The 25,031-nt window shown below is 38.4% G+C and overlaps 1 protein-coding gene across 1 annotated transcript in view; it reads left to right on the top strand.

Annotated features, from left to right (window-relative positions):
- TGFBR2 (transforming growth factor beta receptor 2) overlaps window positions 1-25,031 on the top strand; it is a 606,522-nt gene that overhangs the window by 199,658 nt on the left and 381,833 nt on the right. The gene's annotated exons all lie outside the window — the stretch shown is intronic.

The raw sequence follows: 25,031 nt of genomic DNA, 5'->3' as shown, positions 1-25,031 counted from the left end.
TGAATTAAAAAAATTAATGTGTCTTATTTATTATCCAGACTAATATATTTTTTAATGTGGATGTTTTCATCCATGAAGGAGATAAGATTCTCGCTAAGTTATCTAGATAACTCAGTCTACTAGGATTACTAATTTCTGTTAATTATTTCCCTGTTCATTTAATCATTTAAAGGATCTTACTATTTAAGGGAGCTTGATAGGACAGTGAGCTAAGCCCTGAGCTCTTCACTGACATGTTGGCCATTGCAGTCCCCCAGCTGCTTCTCTGGAGAAAGACAAGCAGTCTTTATCTGTTAAGACTTACAGCCCCAAACCCTATAAAGTAGTTCTACTCTGAGTCAGAATCACCCTTGACAGCACTAGGTTAGTTTTTTTTTTCTGTTAGCAATATTTGGTAGGCAACAGGAAATATTTTCCAGATCACCATGGTAGCATCTTATGCTTGGAATAATAAACATATATTTAAATTTATCTGATGGCTAATGATTCATCATACACTGTGTAAGAAGACTATCACTTCAAAGAAAGCTAGTCTATTTACATTTCAAAGTGAGTATTAATATGTGAATATTGAATCAGAAAACTTTTGCTCATTTAATTTTGCATGTCTTGCTGTGTAAATATAATAGTGCCTATGTGATCACAGGATTACTGGGCACACAGCTTCAAGGATACTGTAAACAGGATGAACTTGCATATACATTTTCAGCCAGAAATTTCATTTATTAAAAGATCATTTTACTGGGGGCTCTTACAGTCCTTATAACAATCCGTACCTCAATTGTATCAAGCATATTTGTACATATGTTGCCATCATTATTTTCTAGACACATACTTTCTATTGAGCCCTTGGGATCAGCTCCTCCCCCTATCCCCCACTTTGGCCCCTTGATAAATGATATTTTATTATTATTTTCATATCTTCCATCCCTTATAACTTCCATCCCTTATAGCTTCTGTTTTTCATCCCCCAGGAGGGGGCGGGGTGTTGTGGTTATGTGTTGAGCATTGCCATCCGTTCCTCTTTCCTTCCCACCCCTTTCCTCACCCTCCACTTTCCTCCTACCCTTCTGGTATTGCTACTCTCATTACTGTTCCTGGATTCCGTGTATCTTGAGCACTCATCTCTTATCTGTGCACATGCTCTGGTCTAGTCAGCAGTGAAAGGCAGGACTGGGATCATGATAGTGGGGGGGGTGAAGGAGCCCCAAGGAACCAGAGGGATATTTTGTGTTTCATCCGTGCTTTACTGTGCCCTGGTTGACTCATCCCTTCCCTGTGCCCGTCTGTAAGGGAATGACCCATTGTGAGGCAGACAATTCAATATGCCATGGCTAGCAGTAAAGAAAGTAGTGTGTCAACTATCACAGCGAGAGCTAAACATGGATGCATCCTGGGATAGTATTAGAGCCTAAGTTTTAAGACAAGAGAGACATTTTCTTCAGGATCATTTTGAACCTCTGTTATATATGTGAATGCCATTCAATTAAAACCATGTGCTTGCACCCCAAATTAAAGGTCTATTGTGGCCATTGTGTATTTTGAGTGCTTTTCAACCAAGGTGACGTACTTGTCAGTCCTTAGAGGAAGCAACAACAGTCTCTTATGATCCATATGCTTGTTATTGGCCAGTTTTGGGACGTAGATCTCCAGGCGTGTTTTCCCTTAGTTTCTAAGTTGTGGTGAAACCTATCTACCATTGGTGACCCTGCTGACTCCTGAAATATTGATAGCTAGCTCCCAGCACCATTGCAAAATGCAACTCACCACTGTAAAATCACCTGACAAGGTGACTCCAAATTTCTTGTTCCTATTGTGCCTGTGAGTCCTGTATAATTCTTCCCTCCTTAAATGAGGGCAGAAAATAGCAGAATATCATTTCTGTGATTTGAATCAGATTTAAGCAGGGGTCAGATTATCCTCGTGGAGTCTGACATTAAAATGGAAGTAGGTGAAACTTTAGAAAGGAGATCTATTGGTCTAGAGCACGGGTCAGCATACTTTAGCTGTCGAACTATATAGGGTTCTTTGTGTACCTATACATGGCTTGGAAGTAAAATTGAGAGGGAAAAAAAGGTAAAGGATATTATTCAATTAATATTTATGACTTCATTTGTAAAAATATATTTATGGCTTGCCAATAACTTTTAAATTGTTGTGAGAGACAAGATTGGCTCTTCCATCTCAAAAGTTTACCTCCCCTGGTACAGAGAAGCACCATCAATTTTGAAAATGTCTTATGTGGACTACAAGGTAAGGACCCAAGAGTAACCTCAGGAAGTTGGGAGTAGTTCCTGGTTGGAGCTGGCAAGAAAATGAGTAGTTACTGGTTGGAGCTGCCACAAGAGATTTAATGCTGCCACCGTGTAGGTAAAATGAGCAACTCTTTTCCCTTGTACCCGTAGTGAGCCGAGCAAATCCACGCTCTGTCTAACTCACGACCACTGCTGTCCTGTGGGTCAGAAGCCAAACTAGTAATTGTTGTGCCCCTAGGGATCTCTTTTGTGCCACCAACTTTTAATGAATTATTAATTACTCAGGGATACTGAATAAATACCTTAGCCTTACTAGGCATCCAATTGGAAGTTCCAAACCTGGCCATCCACAGAAACCATGTGGGTGGGGATGTAAAGGAGTAAACAATTAAGCAACCTCCACACTACAACATACAGACACAAACAGACCAAAATATTAAAGGAGACACCTAGCTTAGAGAGAGGTAAAAAGATAGCGTATTCAGTTTTAGAAGGAGAAGAAAGAATTTCCACAAACAAAATACAACAGAAAACCCTACACCTAAACAGAGTCAAGGAAACCTTCAGAAAGTAAAGTATTCATAAATTACTAGGAAAATATTGTCTCCAGGAATAAATAAGGATGTAGTCAAAGAGATAAAGAGATGAAATAAAAGAAGAGAAAAAAAGTAAGATAAACTCTTGGGGTGAGGCAAGCAGTGGTGGAAGTGATGCTCATGGGGTTTTCTTCTTTGTGGAAGAAGGTTGAAAGGGGCTGGAATGGAAGAAGCAGAAGTGGTTGTGGTGAGAAAGGGTTAAAACAAATTAAGGACGAGCTGTCTGAGTCTCACTCACTGAAGGAAAAGCTTCAAAGCCTCAGTATGCTAGGTAACCTAACACTATTCTTTTGTTTAAAATGAATAAAGCACTTAAAAAAAATCAGGGTACATTGTCTAAATATCTGGTTGGAGTAGGAGGATGCTTGTGTGACAGGTCGTTACATATTCTGATACAAGTCAACCAAAGGTCATAGTATCACTAATAAAGGTGCATCAAACCCCATGTCATAACCTCTTCTCATAAACAGGCTCAGCTCACCACTGTTTCCTACCCTACAGCCAGTGTTAGGCTCCATTAAAACGTCCTTTTGCCTTTAAATTCTAAGAGATAAAGGGAGCTAATGAGATTCCCTTTGAATTATTTTGTGTTAGAGCAGATTTAAAATATGCAGCATAAAAGAGACTGAATGAGACCGAGATGAGTCTCAGCTCTCCAAGCATACTGCAGCAGATAATAGAGAAGAGATTAATGTATGCCCAAAAAAGGTGAGAGAACAATTCCAGAAGAAAAGTAAGTCTTCAGAAAAAAAGACATATTTCTGTGGTAGTTACATAATCTGGTGGCAATTTGAGGATTCAGAGTGAAGGGGTGGAGTCTAGCCTGTCTATCAGGTATTGATTGCCTTATTTGGAGGCACTAAGAAGATAAATAGTTCCCTGGAGGCAGACACATGCTCACTCCCTGAAAATCGCTCTACTGACAAGATGGATGGCCCTGTGCTGGTAGACCCTGTGCCCTGGTAACTGGAGGAGCCATATGGAGACCCCTGTCAGTGCTGAGAGCTTACAATGCCACTGGATCCACAAGACTTCCCACCCACTGGCCTGTGATCTTCCTGCATTTGGCGTCATTGAATGTGTTTCATGAGTCTAAAGAAGACTTTATAGATTGGTATCAGACATATGGGCTAATATTGGATTTATGGACTTCATCTGGACTGGGCTGGGATGCTTTCTCAATATTCAACTACTCTTGTATATAAAGCTCTTTCTTATGCACATATGATTGCCCATGCATTTGTTTCTCATCCCTACCTGGACTAGCACAATTTCCTAATTGCTTTAGTTTATAGATGAACTAAATCAGAGGATGAATTAAATAAACTAATGGTTCAAAGGTGAAATAAAAAAATCCAGAATAAAAAGGACACAAAAATAAAATGAGGTGAAGCACTTCAGTAATAAGAAAATAGAGGACAAAACCTTCACAGTTACAAGTGAAATATATTTTAAAATAGACAAACAAAAACACAGCATGGAAAATTACAATCTAGCCACAGAAAGAAGGAAAATTAAAGATAAAAAAATGGAAGCCAAGATGGGGGGCAGGGTAAACTCATACAAAGAGTTTCAGCAAAGTTTAAGCAAAGCTCAAAAAAGTTCGGCAAAAGTTCAAAAAGCTTCAGCAAAGATGGAATTAAAAGATAATGGAATTTTCTACAAACTTTCTGAAGTCCCTTGAATATTAAAAAGATATGAAAGACATAAATATTACTGTGTATAATGGTGCCAAACAAAAAGAAGATGTGATATGTTTAAAGAATAAAAATCTTATGGGAAAATATCAATATCAAATAGACAATATTCCTAAAATGAAGGGTAAACTAAGCAAATAAAAAGGAAAATTGATATAAAGCAATTGACATGAAGACGCCTTCTAGCCAATCATTGACACCAACTACCAAGAATAAAGTATTCCATGGAACTATTTGGGGCCCAGACTGTACAAAGACACATATCCATGATAAGCGATTGGACTTTGGGGTAAACAAAGTATGACCCAAAGTATAAGCCCCCCAAGATGAGTGGGGTAGAACTCTGGATGCCACAGAGGCTGTGCTGGGCCTGGGAAGACCCTCAACCAGGCCCTTTTGGACCTGCATGCCATGGGGTCCACTCACGCTGATCCCCACCTCTGTGACTTTCTGGAGAACTACTTCCTGGACCAGCAGGTGAAACAAGAAGATGGACGACCATCTGACCCACCTCCGCAGGCCAGCCAGTCCCCAGGCTGGCGGGCGAGGATCTCTTCCAGAGACTCACCCTCAAAGAAGACTAGGAACCTGCACCTGCGTCCCTGAGCCACTTGCCAGGGGCCCTCTGCCTTCCCCTGTGGCCTAAGCCCCCCAATCTGAACCTACTCTGCCAGGCTCAGAGCCAGGGCCCTGCAGACCCTCCCCCAAGCTGGGGACCAAATGGAAACAACAAAGCTTACTTTTGCAGCAAAAAAAAAAAAAAAAAAACACACCAAAAAACGACACAATGGTACGAAATCAGTGATACCACAGAGTCAAATCACTTAAAATATAGTGACAGCAAACAATGCTACAACCTCACAAAATAATGATAGAAAATAGTTGGTAAAATGAAAGCAAAGGGAGATGAAAAATAGGACATTAATTTTCTCATTGTTATAATTTCTCATTAATACAATCCTCAGTTGATAAGCTAAGGAGCAGAGGCTTGATGATACTTTCTAAAGTTAAAGGAAAAATGAAAAAACTAAATATATAACAAATATGAAATGGCAAAATGAAGAAAAGGAGCCATTATCAGGGTTAGATTTTTCTAATGGCAGGTAATAGCTAATAACTGCTATCATTACCTCTAGAAATAGAACATTAAATTTGATTTATAAATAAAATTATGAATGCAGGTCCCTCTAGATCTAAACATTACAATATTCTAAATTAATAGCACCACATGAAATATGAAGACAAACACATTCACCAAAAAGTAGAAAATGATTAACTAGGATATATAACATATATGACAGAATTAAAGTATATATGTTTTGTATCAGGAGCCTTGGTTGCAAGGTTAGCAGTTTGAGTAATCCAGTCTCTCTACAGAAAAACGCCCAAGCTTTCTGTTACAGTAAAGACATACTCACAGGAACTTACAGCAGAGGCTCTGCTCTGATCTCTAGAACCATTCTAAGTAGGAATAAACTTGATGGCAGTGACTTTCTTTTTTTTAGTTTTTATTTCAATTAATATAATAGCAATAGATTTACCTAAGAGAAGCCAAAACCTCATACCTATTTTCCCCCCAGAGTAAAGCTCATGACAAAGAGACGCATCTATAGCAAGGTGTTTCATAAAGTTCAAAGTGGAAGTATACAAGTAGAGTAGAAGAGTCGTAGAAAAATAGTAACACAAATTTTAAAATCCAGGTCCAAGATATAGTAAAGTGCAAGGGCAAAGCTTTAAAGTATTCAATGGGTCATTGATAAAAGAAAAACAAGACAGTTGCAATCTGGTCCACTCTAATTTATGCGGAACAGGAACGCGTGTGTTCAGAGCGGAAGTGCCGTGAGTGGCTGTGGCCTTCAGAGGTCCATCTCTAGGCCTTTCTTCTGGAGCAAAAATGAGACACAGCAGGTGCTGCAGCTAGAGGACACCATGAAGATTAAAAGATGATCACTGTTTGTATCAAATGTAGCTACACTGTATGTGACAGTAAAAAAAGACAAGGATACATTTATTTGTACACACTGTCTCTTAAGCGCCACTTTATAATAGATGAGTTGATAAAAGAATAAGTAATGTAACAGGGGATCTGAACAAATATATAATTCATGAAGTTGAATTTCCAGGCACCTATCTGATAATAGAGCATACATTTTCTATGATAAGAGAATATATTTCTAAATAAGGAAATCTTTCTCCTTTTTTAGCACCAGTAGAACATTTAAAAAAATTTAAACCATATCACATGAAATTCCAAAAAGAGAACATCATTGGAGATCATATTTTAAACCAAACCTAGAAATAAAGAACAATAAAAATAGCAATTATGGATACAACTGGGAAAAAAGTTACTCTATAAACACTTTTGGAAAAAGGATATTAAAATAAAACATTGAGAATAACTAGAATATAGCAGTGTTGTAAAATCTAGCCCCATGTGCTTAGGAAAATTTTTTGGCTTAATTACCATATAAAAAATTACAAACAAACAAATCAAGCATCCAGCTGAAGACATTTTAAAATAGATAGTAACAATCTCTGTGATGCAGAAAAGGTTGAAGACAAAAGAGAAATTTTTTATAAGATATTTAGAAACTATTCTGAGCAGCAAGAAGATTGAAACTGATTGAACCAATAATACTATGAACCACGGTTTCTATTTATTCATTGAGAAAGAAAGCATAAATAATTTAAAATTAAGTATAAATAATTTAAAATTAAAAGAATCATACAATAGCAGAATCATATACTGATTCTATAATAATGTAATATAGAACTAAAGGTTCTTGAATTTATATTGTAAATTTGTAGTAAATAAATGTGAAAATCTGCCAGAAATAGATGAAATTGACTTTAAAAAGAAGGGAAAATAAATTAAAATATAAGACTTATGAAATTTTCAAAAATTCTTAAAGAAATATTACTCCTGGTAACATTAGGCCCAAATTATTTTGCAGGCAAATTAAGTCATTTTTATATCATTTAAATATTTCAAAGAAAATAGTAAGTCATAAGAATTCTCTTTATCAGTGCAAATGTTATATGCAAATCTAACAAAAATAGTATACACAAACAAAACTACACACGGGGGCTTGGAAACCTATGGTTCTTGGCTGGCTACCTATTTTTATAAATAATATTTTACTGGCACATTCATTTGTATGTTGTCTATAGCTAGTCTTGTGCTACAATTCAATAGAACCGCAAAAGTGTATTATTTTATCAGCTATAGAAAAATTAAGCTGACAACTGTGAAATAGTCTTGCAAATTTAACAGTTCAGATTAAAAAAAAATTAATAATTTTACTGGAGTCTCTTACAGCTCTTATAACAATCCATTCATTGATTGTATCAAGCACATTTGTGCATATATTGCCATCATCATTTCCAAAACATTTCTTTCTACTTGAACCCTTAGTATCAGCCCCTTCTTTTCCCCCTCCCCCTCCCACCCTTCCACGCTAGTGAACCCTTGATAATTTATTGTTTATATTTTCATATTTTACACCTTCTGCTCTCTCCCTTCACCCATTTCTGTTGTTTGTTCCCCCTGGACTGGGTATGGGTGGGTATGCATGTGGGTGTTGTACATTGATCTCTGGAATCCATTCCCCCTTTCTTCCTTTTCCCCCTCCCTTCCCCCTACCCTCATGGTACCGCTATTTCAGTGGTTCTCAACCTTCCCTAATGCTGCAACCCTTTAATACTGTTCCTCATGTTGTGGTCACCCCCAATCAGAAAATTATTTTCGTTGCTACTTCCTAACTGTAACTTTGCTCCTATTATGAGTTGCAATGTAAATACTGATATGCAGGAAGTATTTTCATTGTTACAAATTGAACATAATTAAAGCGTAGTGATTAGTCACGAAACAATGTGACTAATTATTTATTTTGAGATATTTATTTCTAATGACAAATAAATGAAATTTTCTCTTGAAGCATGGTATTGCATGGGTAACAGTATTAATATATCAACAGTAAACTACATTGGTACATTTGTGACAGTATGCATAAAAAGCCTGCGTCAGTGCAAAAGTTGCAATAGCTTCTTTCTCACACGATCAGAAATCGGGGGGCAATTTTGCAAGAGCACAATGAAAATCCACAAGTCTCCTTCTGTATTTAGACTTGATAACCAACAAGCTGGAAAAAGTCTGTTTCACAAAGATATGTTGTTGGAAATGGATGCAGAAGGTGCAACCCGGTCTCAGACAGAACAGGATATGACTGCAAACACTTGATCCAGAATTTTGTAACGAGCATTGTAGAGAAATCAGTTCTTGCTGCATCGCTGTCAATAAGTTCAACGGACTCCTCTTGTGCTGTCTCAGGAACATCTTCAACTTTGACTGTGAATGGGCTTCTGACAAGTGCTAGTGGAGTGTCAGGTAGATTTGGAAAGTATGATGAAATTTTGTCTGCAAGCATGTGCAGATGTTCTTTCACAGAAATTATCATTGTAATCCTTTTGTCTGATTCAATGTCATGTTCCTCAAAGAAAGCAGATAAGGCAGGCAACATGTAAATTTTATTCTCATCCATTTTTGTTGTTGTTGTTTTCAAAGCTGAAGTTTCATTTGGAATGATTGGAACTTTTCAGACAAATCAACACATGTTGCATTTGGTCCTTAGAGTGATAAATTTAACTCATTCAAGATGGCAAAGATGTCAACCAAGTAATCTATTTTCTGCAGTTCACTTCTATCGCTGAATAGTGCTCCAAACTGTGGCCTTAATTTCTGATTTTAAAAACGTTTTTAGTTCATCACTAGCTCAAAAACAGGTTTTAAAACTTTTCTTCTTGACAACCATCTCACTTCAGTGTGAAATAGCAGAGCATTATTCAGTGCATCAAAATCTTTGCACAGTTGCGAACATAGTTGACTGTTTAAAGTGCTTGTCTTTATAAAATTGTCAGACTTGATGCCACTTTTTATTACTTCTTGTGACTCTTGTGGCAGTGTCTTTGCTGCTAATACTTGCTGATGAATCATACAGTGAGTTCTGACGACTTTGGTCATTTATTTAGTACCAAGCGTTGAAATTCAGATCAACATCCTCCCACAGCTGGAACACCATCAGTGAAAACACCACAGACCTTTTCCCAAGAGGTCTTAGGCTCTTTCAGAAATGAACCAACTGTGTCAAATACATCATGTGCAGTAGTTTTCATTTTAAGAGGTTTGCAAAAGAGAAACTCATCTTTAAAGTTGCCATCATTAATATACCTCATGTAAACCAGTAATTGTGAACAGTTTGAAACATCTATTGATTCATCAAGCTGGATACTAAATATAGGAAGTGGAGCAGATTTAATTTCCTGGATTACCTGATCAAGAATATCAGCAGACATGTTATCTGTTCTTCTGTGGACAGTGTCATTAGATATGGAAATTGCACTCAATTTGGTAACAAATTCGTCTATGATCATAACTTGAACAATGTCTTTGGCCACTGGCAACAGTAAATCCTCAGCAATGGTGTGAGGTTTCATAGCTCTAGCGATTCTGGGTGCCACCAAATATGAACCTTCAATAGCTGCTATGTTTTGTTTGTGGTACTTCCCACCAGTGTCAAGTCTAGCTTTCTTGAGTCCATCAGCTTTGCTTCTAAAATAGTTTGGTATTCTTTCAGGCAAAGCTTGGATGCTTGCTATCAAAATGGCATTTTAGTTTGTTTAACTTCATAAATTCGACTGCTAGAACTTCACAACAAATAACACATTGCATTTTCTCAATTCCTGCTGTAATTATTGAGGTAAAACTATACTGTAAAAAAATCCCCACTATATTTTCTTAATGTTTTTCTCTTCATGTTCCATTGTCATGGGATGGTTTGCTAATGATAATAATATATAACAATAGCTTTAATAATGCAAAAGATGATACATGGCATAGTTAAGTCAATATGGTTCATTAAAGTTTCCTATTATTTACCCTTCTCTGTGTTGTTGTTTTTTTACAGAACTGTTACTATCTATCACCAGGGGACAGTATTCACATAAACCACAGCTGAATATAAAAAGACCAATCACCAGCTAGATTAAGTTCCCATGGTACAGACTTTTTTTCCAGCTCTTATCTGTACCCTGAATTTGTAAGGTAGACTTTGGGTCATGAAAGTAGGGGAGGAAGCCTTAACGACTAGAAGAATGTATGTTTCCTTGTTGCTATTCTGCATTCTGGCTGGCTGTCTCTTCCTTGTGCCCCTTCTGTGAGGGGATGTCCAATTGTCTACTGATGGGCTTTGGTCTCCATTGCATTCTCCCCCCCTCATTTGCATTGAAATGGTTGTTTGTTTTAGGTTTTCTGATGCCTGATGGCTGGTCCTATCATACCTTGTGATCACATGGGTTGGTGTGCTTGTTCCATGTGTGCTTTGTGGCTTCAACTGTTCAGATCTTAATACATTCCAGCAACACGCTGCAGGACAAAACAGTGTGTGTGTTCCATCTTGCATTGTGATTAGATGTTGCCCATACTGTACTGGTTTTTAAATATTTTGACCATAACTCTTAAAAATTCTTTATTACTATATCAAAAGAGAATAACCATACTATTACTTCATTCATATCCAAGAGTCTTATGACAAAATTCCTCCTCTGGATCTGATAATATATTTATAATTCAAGACATGGTAAAATTTTATATGTAAGTGTATAGAGCAAAACCACAACAATCCCATTAGTGGTGACAATCACTAGAATCACCCACCCTAAAGTCAAGACCAAGAACAGTTACCTTTCAGTACATAAAAAATTAAGCATGCAATAACCATTGGAATAACCAGAAAATTCCACTCCTAAGATCTACCCAGGCCACAGAAACATTTGTGTCCACAAAAAGACTTGTACACGAATGTTTATAATAGTCTTATTCATCAAAGCCAATCTCTAGGATCCACACAAATCTGTATCAGCAGAGAATGGATAAATAAATTAATTGGCATGAACTACAGAATCAGGACCAGCAGATGGATCCTTGTAATAGAAACATCAAATTCTCATGAAAACCACACTTACTGGATCCACAGAACCCAGGTCTCTGGTATAGGAATAATTTTTAAACCTTGAACTGAAATTATGTCATAAAGTTTACACTAAAAAGAAGTTTAACTAAAAAATATTTGCTTTAAGTATCATAATCTTTTAAAGGATGATCTATGTCAGTTCACACAGACTGCTGGGAAGGTAGAGCACAGAGCATCTCCGTAGACGGTGGTGAGACACAGGAGAGCAGAGGTAGTGAGAAGCGTGGCACCATGGTAAGTGCTTCCGTAAGCTTTCTCTTTCAACTGCACACAAGACAACAATTCAACAGTATGTGTTTACAGTTACATATTTTCCCAATTAAAAGTTTACTTGAAAAAAATAACCACTGACATATCGAGGAGCATGGATGAGTCTCAAAGTTGTGTTAAACCAAAATGTGAAGTAGGTCATTCAAACTACTGTATGATTATATTTACAGGGAGTCTGAAACCAGTCTCAAACCATATCATAATATTAATCATGCCTCAATTCCAAAAATAAAATGTCGATAAATGAGAAAATGGATTAGCAACAACAAACACATCTATCTCTGCTGGAATAGTTCTCAGAATCCTGAAAAACCAGGAGACCTCAGAGGGGAGCGGGGGTGGATAAGTGCCCCACTGTTCTTGGTCAGTTCACCTGGTCTAGATAAACTAAATTGAAAGGAAAGAAGACACAAAGCATAAATCCGTGAATACTTCCGAACGTGTTTCTGTGAATGGTATTTTGAGATGCTAAAATTCCCACTCCATAGCTACAGAAAATATCCCTGCTGTTGAACAATTTTTTTATTTTCCTTGGATCCAAAACCAATGCTCACAGAGGTGGGGTAAGAAAGGGGGAACTGATCACAAAGATCTACCTATAACCCCCTCCCAGGGTGGGGGATGGACAACAGAAAAGTGGGTGAAGGGAGACATCGGTCATGTAAGAAATGAAAAAAATAATAATAATTGATAAATTATCAAGGATTCATGAGGGAAGTAGGGTGGGGAAGGGAAGTGGGAAAATGAGGAGCTGATACCAAAGGCTCAAGTAGAAAGCAAATGTTTTGAGAATGATGATGGCAACAAATGGACAAATGTGCTTGACACAATAGATGGATGGACTGTAATAAGAGTGTATGAGCCCCAATAAAATGATTTATTAAAAATTTTTAAAAAGAAAGCAAACAATATATTGCATTGGGATAATTGTGCTTCAGAATACACCTTTAGAATGTTGAAGAACAAGATCAATTTGAGGCCAAAGGTGCATCTGGCCCAAGTTATCACCTCAGATGTATGTGAAAATTCCAGTGAGAAGGGCCTATCGCAAATACACTCCTGAAATGAAAAGATTTGTTTTTACTTTTAGTACTGACTCTCCTGAACCAGTGAATCTAATAATCATGGTGACTTCTGGAAGCCTGCCCCTATTTTGTAAGAGGCTCGGGTCCCCACTGTGGATGACTGGCACCACATCTTAGGACAGAAGATGAGGTCTCAGTAGGTAAAGAGGGAGAAAGGTGGACATGCGTGAAGGCAGGTAGTTTAATGATAAAACCTTAGCCTCCTTCTGCTGTGCCGATAACAACAAACACACCCACTGCCATTGAGTTCATATTGACTCACAGTAACCAATGTAAAGCACACACCGTCGTCCCGTTTCTCCAAAGATTCTGCTATTGGTCATTGCAATTTTCTAGCAGATTGGTAAACAGTAATGATATCTAGTATTGATTGGCATTTTAAAGGAGTAAAATCTCTTGTCTCTTAAGTAAATTTTAAAGCTTCAATCAGAAAAACGAAGGAGTAAAATCTCTTATCTCTTAAGTAAATTTTCAAGCTTCAATGAGAAAAATGAAAAAGTAAACAATATTGTACCACCTGCTCCAAAGTCTCTCAAATTAGGATTTTGGAGAATAATCCATATGTCCCTCCACTGCTTCAGGACATCAAGGGTCAGTTAATGCAAACGTTTGCTGTGCTCTGCTTTTGTGCTTGCTAAAAGGAGACCGTTCCCTGTGTGTGTAGAATTTTAAGCTATTAAAAAAACAAAACAACCTAAGGCCTAAAGAAACAAGTAAACATTCCATAAATGATGATTTAACATCTGATATAAAAATGAAAGCTTATTTTTATTGATTTTTATAGGTGAAAGATTGTGCTACCTTTATGGATTTTTGAATTCCTCAACCTTCATAAATCTATGAGATAGTGTTTATTCTTCATTCTATTTTTAAAATTAAGAAAATATAAATCAGAGAAGCTAAGTGACTCACTTAATTTTGCAAAAAAAAAAAGATGTAGAAAATTCATGATTTAAAAGTATTTGGGCCCAATCCTAATTTCCCTTTGCAATCTCTTTCTCAGAATACCCCATTAAAGGTACACAGAGAACATATTAACATACATGAAGTGTTTACTTGGTGCTTCCAACTGTTTTCTGTAATTTTTGTTTGTTTGTTTTCTTTTTAAAATGCAGTCTCCACAATAGTGTTATAAGGAATAGCTGTAATTTCCAATTCGTAAGAAGGAAAAACAAAAATGTAAGACTTAAGAGTGGAGTAAAGTGATTTGTCCTCATGAGCTTTCCATGTGTTTTAAAGTGGGCCTCGTGTGAACCCAAATCCCGAGTTTGGGATCACTATGAGACGATGTTTTACATCAAGTTCAAAGGGGAGCTGTGAAATCTGAAGCCAAGTGTATTCTGCAAGGCCCCGGTGCTCATATGCACCCCACAAGACCCTGACCTTCTCACTGTCCCCGACAACACACTGTTCCTCTCCTGTCGCTGACGTTCATCTTCACGAAGATCTTTCCTTACACAGCTTTTCCAAAAATTCCATCCAAGTATTGTTGAAAGGGTTGAAGACAGAAGCAGGCCTTAAACTTTCATTTTAGCCCTTTTACGTGGTCCCGTAGAGTGTAACAGTCTCCACAGTGTGAAACTCGCAGGACATGTTCCCAGGAATACGGTCCCTGCCTTCGTTTCCCAGAGAAGGAGCCTTTGCGTGATCCGGCCCCTCCCACAATGAAGGCTTTGAGAAGCGCAAGGAAGGCCGCCTCACACTTGCTGCTTTCGATTCTCGCAGAGACTTGAACATAATTAGCCAGCCGCCCCAGCAGTGATGTTTTCTGTTCTGCCAGCGAAGCTCTTCAGAGGTAATAATTTGCCTCACTTCAGGCACATCGAACTCTTCAATTGAATAATGATGGGTTTGAAAAATACAGGTCTGGAACAGATCAGCAAGAATCCAATTCTTGAAACCTGTAATCCTATTTTACTGTTAAGAAAAGGAGGAGAAAAATAAAAGTACTATCAGAGCAATGAAACTATCGGCTGGGGCCCTAAGACCCTTCCTCTTAACTAAAAGCCCCGGGGCTGGAATCTAGGCCTCGGTTCCACACAGGGGTGTGTGAGTTCATAGCCCACTGCTCTGTTCCGCTCAGGGACAAATTGTATGTGCTGCCTTCCTCGTGCTACTAGTCGCTCCTTTGCCTTTCAGAAAACGCACGGAAAAAGCCACTGTTTTTCCTTCTTTGGTTTTTGTAATACTTATAAAAATAATTCACGTTCACTGTAAAACAAACCAACATAAACTTGGAAGCAGGGATAAGTATGTGGAGGTAAAAAATTGCCAGTAAGATTAGAAGCTGAGTCGTTTTTCTCCATAGGAATGAGGAGGTGGTAGTGACCAAGCTGTGGCAAAAAGGGGCTCTCTGGGATGCTCAATAAGTTCTGCACTTTGAGTTGCATGACTGTGACATAGGGACTACAGAGGTAAGATAACTACTAAGTGACACACTGTGTATTTTATAGATCAGGCATCACCCCCGAAAACTCAGGCATTACCTCCACACTAGGGAATATTTCCTTCACATAGGTGTATAATTCATACATGCATATGAATTCATTCACTACCATTGAGTTGATTCTGGCGCATTGTGGTCCTACTGGACAAGGTAGATGTGCCCCTTGGGGTTACCGAGGCTGAACATCTTTCACAGAGCAGAAAGTCTCGTCTTTCTTCCATAGAGCCACTGTTGGTTTAGAACCGCTGACCTTACTTACTGTTGGTAGCTCACTATAACCTGCTACACCACCAGGGCTCCAACTCATATACATATGAGGGGTTTCCCCCAAACATCCATTTTTTTCAAAGCTATGTATTTAATTTTTTTTATAAAACCACATTATACACTTCAAAGTACTCTTCATTATACTTAATACATGGGTCAAATCTGTGATTCCATTCTTGGAAATATTTTTCAAACTCATCTGACTGGATGGCTGACAGCACCTCCCTCCTTATTTTCTTCACCTCTTACGTGTCATCAAATTGCTGACCTTTCATGTCCCTCATCATGCAAGAAACAAAAAGCAGTCACACAAAGCAAAGTCAGGTGAGTAAGGTGTGTGGGGCAAGAGAGACACGCTGTTATTTTGTCCCAAACTGGCACACTAAGATGGCTGCATGAGCAGGTGCATTATTGTGGTGGCAAAACCAGTCCCCTGTCTGCCATCAATCAGGTCTTTTTGTCACACACTGTTACACAATCTTTTAAGAACCTCTAAATAGAAAGCTTGATTAACAGTCTGAACTGGTGGAATGAACTCCAAATGTACTCTCCCCCTCATATAAAAAAACAACCAAATGAGCCTTATCTAAATGCTCCATTTCACTGGATGAGCTTTTGATGTTTGCTTTTGGGCTCATGAGAATAGCAGCATGTCTCGTCACCAGGAATGACCTTGGGGGAAGTCTGCATTCCTTTCATAGCCTGGCATGTTTTCACGTGAAGCTCTTTTCCTGTCAGTCAGAACACAAATAAAGCAGCAACCCTTCTCATTTCCAAATCTTCCATTAAAATTCTCTGAACCGAGCCCCAAGGTACTCCAGATAACGTCCCCATCTCGTCAATAGTCTGTCGTTAGTCTTCTAACACAAGTGCACTCATTTTATCGACATTTTTGTCTGGTTGGGAAGTTGACGAATGTCCAGAATGAGGTTTGTCATTAATCGACATTTCATTCTTTTAAAAATCATTTTATTGGAGGCTTATACAACTCTTATCACAATCCAGCCAGCCAGCCACTGTGTCAAGCACATTTACACGTATGTTGCCATCATCATTTTCCAGATATTTTCATTCTACTTGTGGCTTTGGTATCGGCTTCTCATTTTCTTCCCCCACCCATGAACCCTAGAGAAGTGATATATATATTTCATGTATTACACTGATTGATGTCTCCCTTCACCCACATTTCTGTTGTCCAGTCCCCTGGGAGGGAGTTATTGGTAGATGATTGTGATTAGTCCCCATTATCTTCTCCCACCTTCCCCTTCCCCTCCTGGTGTAGCTACTCTCAATATTGGTGCTGAGGCATTTATCTGTCCTGGATTCCTTGGGTTTCCATCTTTTATCTGTACCCATGTACATGCTCCTGTCTAGCCAGATTTGTAAGGTAGAATTAGGGCCATGATAGTGGGGATAGGGAGGGGGAAGGAAGCATTTAAGAATTAGAGGAAAGTTGTATGTTACATCAGTGCTATACTGCACCCTGACTGGCTTGTCTCCTCCCAACAACCCTTCTGTAAGGGGATATCCAGTGGCCTACAGATGGGTTTTGGGTCTCCAGTCTGCACTGCTGTGATTTTTGTTCTGGGTCTTTGATGCTTAATACCTGATCCTATGTACGTACACCTCATGATCACACAGGCTGCTGTTCTTCTTCCATGTGGGCTTTGTTGCATCTCAGCTACATGACCACTTGTTTTTCATGAAGCCTTTAAAACCCCAGATGCTACATCTTTTGAAAGCCAAGAACCATCAGTTTTCTTAACCACATTTGCTTATGCACCCACTTTGTCTTCATTGATCGTGTCAGGAAGGTGAGCATCATGGAATGCCAAGTTAATAGAACATAGTGTTCTTGCATTGAGGGGGTACTTGAATGGAGGCCCAATGTCCATCTGCTACCTTAATACTAAACCTATAACTATATGTTCAAAAAATGCATTTCCCCATTGTCATATATACACTATATAATCAATTATAAGCCAACCCAAATATCAGCCGAGGTACCTAATTTTAGCACAAAAATTACATTAAAATGTGCTGAAAAACTCAGCTTATACTGAGTATATATGGTATATATGCCTGTATTTAGACCTCTATAAATGCCCTTTGTCTCCTAGTTCTTTCCTTCATTTCCTTTTACTTTCCTCTTGCCTCACTATAATGTTCAGCCTTCATTTGCGTTTCAGTAATTCCTCTTTATTACATTGCCCTTGATCAAGCCCCACCAGGCTTCCTACACCCTGTTCGCCATCAATTTTAGATCAGTTTTTGTTCCCTTGTCCCTGGGTTTGTTAATACCCACTTCCTTTCTCCTGCCTCCCCTCTCCCTTGTCCCCACTGGAACCATCAGCCCTGTTGTTTTCTCCTCCAGATTGTTTAACTTACCTATCTTATCTAGATTGACATTCAGAGATAATAATAAGCACAAAAAGAAGACAGAGCAAAACAAATCAACAAAAGAAAAGAAAACACCAATAACAAGAAAAAGAAAAGCCTATAAATAGTTCAGTTATGTTCATTGACCTTTGGGAGTGTTTTCTAGTTGCATCTGATGGGCTGCCATGCCTTGGTCCCAAAGTCAAATTTTGGTATTCCCTGGGGACTTCGTTGCTCTGCTTCCCTTGCTGTTCTGTTGCATGCCCTTAGTGTTTCCCTTGGGTGTGGTGAGCTCAGATCAGGCACAATTCCCACACTGTGTCTCCAGTGTTGTCCCCAAAAATGCTATGGGTCAGTGAGAGATTTCTTGTCTCAAAGTGGGGCCAGCCCTATGATCCTCTCTTTGCATTGGCTGTTCTGAGCAGGAATATCATCCTCAGGGCTTGGTGGTCCAGGATTGGCTTCACTTCCTCCCCTTTCATTTGTTCCTGTGTGCTCTGATCAGACATGTCCCTCTCCCTGAGCCAGTAGTTTTCAATCCTTTGGGGTTGAACGACCCTTTCACAGGGGTCACCTGGTTCATAACAGTAGCAAAATTACATTTATGAAGTAGCAACAAAAATAATTTTATTGTGTGGGGGTCACCACAACATAAAGGAATTATATTAAAGGGGTGCAGCATTAGGAAGTTTGAGAACCACCGTTTGAGCTGTAGCATCAGTACTATCCTCTGAAGTGAATTCTTCTTGAGTATAGGGGCGGGGGGTGTTGTACATGTTGTTAGGATTTGGGCCGGCCCCTCTGACCTCTATGTTGCGTTCATGTCTTGGAGCACCAGGTCGAAATCTGGTCCCTCCTCGTTCACTTGAGTTTTTCCCATAGCGCTGTCCTTTTAAGCCGTATTCCACATCACTACAGTCTCTGCATTTTTCCTGAACAGGAAACAACAATGCACAGCTGCACGCTGTTCTCTTAAAATCAGCCATCACAAAAACGAGGTTCAAGGGAAACTGCTTTTATGAAAAAATTCACTGTGACCAGAGAGAAACTTCCCAGGTGATGCCACTGGGTGCACTGACTTAGAGTGAGTTGTTTGATGCTCGCCAAGCAGGGAAAATGTGTATTGTGAAATCTCCATTCAGGGGAGCTTGTTTCAGTTCCTTTTTTGTGTGAGTTAACCCCTCTCATACACATGTGTAATTATTATCATTCCTTATGTGGGTATTATGTGAGTATGTCTACATATGCAAACGCGTGCATACATATGTCATATGTATATATGAAAGGATTTCCAAAGTTGATAGAAAAATTTCATTCTTTTAATTTCAGTTTTCTATGAACATGGAACCCTCCTCAAATACGTATAGGAGAACACATTTTATATGTGTGTTTGCATATATGCATGTGCATATACATATTATGCATGTACATATACATATTTATGTATACACACTCATAATATACTTTTCTGTTTGCGTATATTTGTGCATGCCTGTACATGTAATGACTCTTTGTGTGTGTGTGTGTGTGTGTGTGTTTGTGTGTGTGTGTGTAATCTTCAGTGGAGAGCTTAATTTTTTCCCTGTGGAATGGCTGGTAGGTTTGAACCACTAACCTTGAAGTTAGTAGTTCCACACTTACCTGACAGGGCCATAAAATACCAATTCCATCAGCATCAAATTGATTCCATTCATAGTAACCCTCTGTAGGGTTTTAAGGACTATAAATCTTTATTAGAGTAGACAGCCTCATCTTACTCCTACAGAGCAGCTGGTGGATTTGAACTGCAGCCCACGCACTAACCCACAGCACCACCATATGAATATACTAAGGGAATTCAAAAATGTTAAGGACAAATTATATTTCTATTTCATTTCTTCATGTACTTTTTGGGGCTTCCTCCCTCATATTTTTATGTGTATATACATACAATTTTGTGCAAATGTGTGTATATATGTATGCATATGCACATTTATTACACACAAACTCATAATATGCCTTCATAAACATTATTTGAGAGCCTCCTATTTTTGCTTTAATTTTCTCTCCTCAATAGCTTTCAGCGTAGACAAACCTTCATAAAGCTCTGTACAGAACAAAATCATGTCAGTTGTTACACACCAATAGATGCTGTTAATGCAATTTTGTTCTTTTCATAAACCAATAGTATATTTGCTATTGTTTTGTTTATATTTTAGGTATTCCACCTAGCATATAACTCTATTTTCCCAAATCATTTAAAGTTCACTGTGTTATTGTTGAGTGTTGACATTGCCAGGAAGAGGTAAATCATTATGGTGGAAACAGTTTAGAGAGGCATGCCAGACCCGGAGCCTGAGGGAGAGCCTTGCTTTCACAGGGTTTGAAATGGGTATTCCGACTAAGTTACACATAACCTCCCTGCTCAGGGGCTCAGGTGACAGCTGGATCACATGATCAATGAACTTTTCTTTCTAACCTGTCACTTTGTATCTACAGCTCTACATCAGTGTGTGCGTGTGTGTGTGTTTAAAGTGACTCATATCTTGTAGAAATATTTAAAGTTTTCAGAGAATGGGCTTTATTTTGGAAGTGGCTGTAATTTATCCATTAATATCCAATATTGGATACTTGAGTTGGCACCATTATCATCATGTCACCTCGAGGTCTTTGGACAAAGAAAGACTCAGCCTCAGCCACTCAGTCTACAGGGACTCTGGAATCCAAATGACAGCTCAGGTGATCTGCTCCTGAGCAAGGGCCAGGCTTTCCTACTCCTCCTGCACAAATCATCCCTAGGGTGATCATGTCTCCTGGGTGCCATGCTCTCCCAAGCATTCCCAAACTTCTGTGCAAAGTGGAAAGTAGCACCAATTGATCGAGGACATTTCATTTTATGTATCTACTAATTATAACAATTAAATATTTTATTGTAGATTGACTGAAGGTGTACAGAGCAAACTCCTTTTCATTCAACCACTCATACCCCCATTGTTTCATCTCATTGATGGTATGCTTCAACACTTTAGTAACCCGACGGCATTCTAAGAAGTACCATTACCTCCACCTGAAAGCTGGAAGAAACAAAACTTCACATATGATAATGTGTTTCTTTACCAAGTTCATACTTTTTACTTTACTGTGTACCCAATCTGTATAGTTTTAAAATTTCCCAGTAAGGCTGCATATGCAGTTCTAGCTACCCCCTGTAGCACTCCTGGAAGCACTGGTCAGCTAGACTACCAACAGCCATGAGTTTTACAGCTGTGCAATCCCACCTAGCTCTACCCGCCACCAAACAGCCAGCATCCTTCTCGAGGGATTTTTAAAAAATTCATTGCATTATTTGAAAGTGACCACCAAGAAAATAGTTTTTATTTTATATTTTATATCATAAGAGCACTTTGGGAGGGTGCTTGTTTTTTTTTTTTACTTATTTTGAATGTCTATTTTAAAACTATAACCACCTCTCTGAAACATCTATCTGCCTCATCTACAAATATTTGAGTCTTTAAAATTCCTTTTTTCTACATCCTATCCCCAGGACATATCACTGAAATCTTTTTTTGTAACTCTATTGCCTGAGTCAGGATGATAGAAAATAAGGTGAGATCATATGGGATTTATATATAAAAGAAATCAAATTTGGGAACTGGGTAATGTCCTCAGAAACAAATGTGTGATTCTGATTGCGTATAACGTTCTTCCTTTAATTCATAGGAGAGTCTCAAATATCAATTCTCCAACAATGCATATTAAACTTTAACATTGATTTAAGGCATTTTTTAAGTCTCACTTTCCTTATCTATAGAAATAAGTAATGACTGGATAATTTATAGGGTTCTTGAAAGATCCAAATGTGATGATGTTTTGAAAAGCACTTGGTTAAGCTGTATATCACTGCTCATGTTTGAGAATCAGTGCCACCATATGTATGTATGTAAATGTGTATTTAGCCAAAATTGTATAGGCTAGTGGACCAGAAAACATAATGACCTAGGATCAGAGATGCTGTATTGTATTCCCAGGTGTGCTCCTTATAAGTAGTTTGCTATGGACACAGATAAGTCCATCTTTATTGATCAGTTCTATTTCATTATCAATAAAATTGGATGAACAAAATTTGAGGTTCCTATGAAACCTAAAAACCCTTCCTAATGTTTCTGTAGGTACAAATATTGGTCTTTGTAGTTAAGTATAACTACGTACATTTTGTGCTTCCTCCTCTGAGGCCAAAGATGATGGAAAAGAGGCTTTTGTTCCCCTGAATGACAAGAAGCAATCCCACGGGGAGGGACTCCCATGTTGTATGACCTGAGCAATGTCATAACACTACATAAGATCTGGAAATCAACTCAATAGGAACAGATAGAATAAGAAATATCATGTTACTGATAACATCACATGATTGATTCAAGGAAGGAATTTAACCGAGACAGCATTTAGCATTAGTTACGACGTCTTCTTATGAATTTTAGTAGGCAGGCATGTGTGTATCCGCACATAAGTGTACCCAAGCAGGCATGCACACACACTGAAACACACACATGGGAAACCTCAAAATATTTATGATAAACTAAAGTTAATTATAATGGTTCATAACTCGAGCCCTTCAAGTCTGCCCAAACTCCCATTTTGAGACTGAAGAGTTATCTGAGAAGTACAGCAAGATGGTTACTTAACAATAAGGATGTCTAAAGTTTGTTTCTTCAGGAGGGATTTAAGAAAAATCATCGTAGTCAAGCAGAGACTCAATGAGAAATTGCAAGATTCTATAAAAGATGGATGGACATAGTGGTTGCAAATTGGGCTTAAACGTAGCAATGATTTTGTGAGTGGCTCAGGTCTAGGTAGTGTTCACTCTGTTCTACAGAGGGAACTGACTTATGTGAATCTAACAGTGGCTTATACCTACAGCACCTCTCGGGCTACATGTGTGTATTTTGAGTGCTGACTAACCCCCATGTATGGGGTAATTACTATCTTGGACAATGCATGTCTAGACATCTGCTCTTCAGATTGTGGCCCCTGGACCTGTTGCATCTGTATCACCTTCTTAGAAACTAAGGTGTCCAGAATCCTCCTTATTTGTATTGAATCAGAATCGTTTTATGTAGATGGCCAAGGATTGGTTTGACTCGAGACCATGATCTGCTGTTACAGATGCTCATTCGCTGCTTAATCTCACATGTGTATTAGATGCCAAATACATGGCAATTCTCTACTAATTAACATTGATAGCAGTGTTACATTGTAAAAATTGCATTGATTTTTAGATAAAGGTTGATTAGTAGATCTAGTCTTATAATTGTGCACAATTACTTAACTTCTTTGAGCCTTAATACCTTTATTTGTAAGAGTATGTTAATTTGCCTATTATGTATCATTCCCCCTTCTATTAATTATAGACCTTGAATTATTAGGGAAGGACATTTCCTTCAGAAATAAAACTGTGTTTCTGATTCTTCCTGTGACCAACTTCCCACCAATGAGCTATTAGGCTGAGTCTGTTTCCGACTTCTGGAAGGCTCCTTTAAGTTTCTGACTCAATTGAGAATTACATCCCATTTCGGGATGTAACTTATTCTTTCAGCCTGGGATATGAACATGATGACTAGAGTTTCAGCAGCCATACATGACATTGAGGCCATCTGAAGACTTCCATGCACACATCAAGGTGCCAAAGCAGAAAATGTAGGTCAGGTCTCCCCGGGCCCAGGCTAAAGTGGAATCTCCATGCCAACTGTACTGCCCCATTCCTATTTCCGCTCTTTGTAGGATGACTAAAGTGAACCCGATCAAAGCACATGCATTTTAGATAATCTCACATGCGTATGAAAATGGAACATTGAGTAAGGAGGACCAAAGAAGAATTGATGTACTTTAATTATTGTGCTGATGAAGAATCTTGAAAGTTCAATAGAAAATACTGCCAGAAGAACAATGAAGTGTGGCCGTGGAAACACAACCAGATGGTCCTTAGAAGTAAAGATGGTGAGAGTTTTTGTCCCGTGTTCAGAGCATGGTTTTAGGAAAGACGCGTCCCTGCAGGAGGAGGAGCTCTTACTTGGTAAAGTGGAAGCACAACAAAGCAGAGAATGGCCTTTAACACAATAGATTGAGAGATTGACAGCAGCAGTCAGCTCAAACGCAAGAGCACTGTGAGGACGGTGTAGCCGTGATCAGTGTTTCATCGTGTTGTGCAGTCTCTGAGTTAGAAGCAACTTGATGGCACCTAACAAAAACAACATTCTTTCTTCTCTTTCTTTTTCTGGATCAAGCCTTTAACTTCTTATCTTTTCCTTTTTTCCCCCTTTACATTATGTATCTCTTCCCTTGTTTTTAATTTCCTTTACCTTTTAAACTCTTTTTAGTTTTACATTTTTATTCAGGCTATTGTTTGCCTGCTTTCCCCTGAAGTGCTGCTCATTTGGTGAAGGCTGCTATCTGCTTACGCATCAGGTGATCATCTATGGACAGCAGCCTACAGCAGGCAAACCCACCTGCAACTCTGCTAAATAAACAAGGAACAGAGAACGGTAGACACTGGCACATTCATTATTGTCATTATTATTATTCCAACTTCTGATTGCTCTTCTAGCAGAATGCAGGTAGTATGAAATAAGTGGTGAGTACCTAAGAGTACGCTAACATACAATCATCTGCTAGCTAAAAGTACGACACCACGATGCCTCAGAGAAAGCAGATAACTTCAGTTCACACAAAGAAACAAGACAGAGCTACACAAACGAATAACCAATTACAGACAAGATTTTTCTCAGGAAGAAAAAGCATTGCGGCTAGCTAATAAATAATTCAAAATAATGATATTTAGATCCCTTCAACAAATTGAGGTCAATAAGAAAGATCAAGAATAAGAAAAATGCAGGGGGGGAAAAACTTTACAAGAATTCAGAAAACAAACCAACCAAATAAATGAAAAAAATTAGAACTTATACAAAAACAGTACATATAAATCCAGATTAATACTAAGATTTTGGATATAGTGCATTGCAAGAGAAGAGAGTA

Source organism: Tenrec ecaudatus, chromosome 4 (assembly GCF_050624435.1).
Source record: "Tenrec ecaudatus isolate mTenEca1 chromosome 4, mTenEca1.hap1, whole genome shotgun sequence".
Classification (NCBI taxonomy): Eukaryota; Metazoa; Chordata; class Mammalia; order Afrosoricida; family Tenrecidae; genus Tenrec; species Tenrec ecaudatus.
Note: the sequence above shows the minus strand (reverse complement) of the source record. Positions and strands in the feature narration are given on the sequence as shown.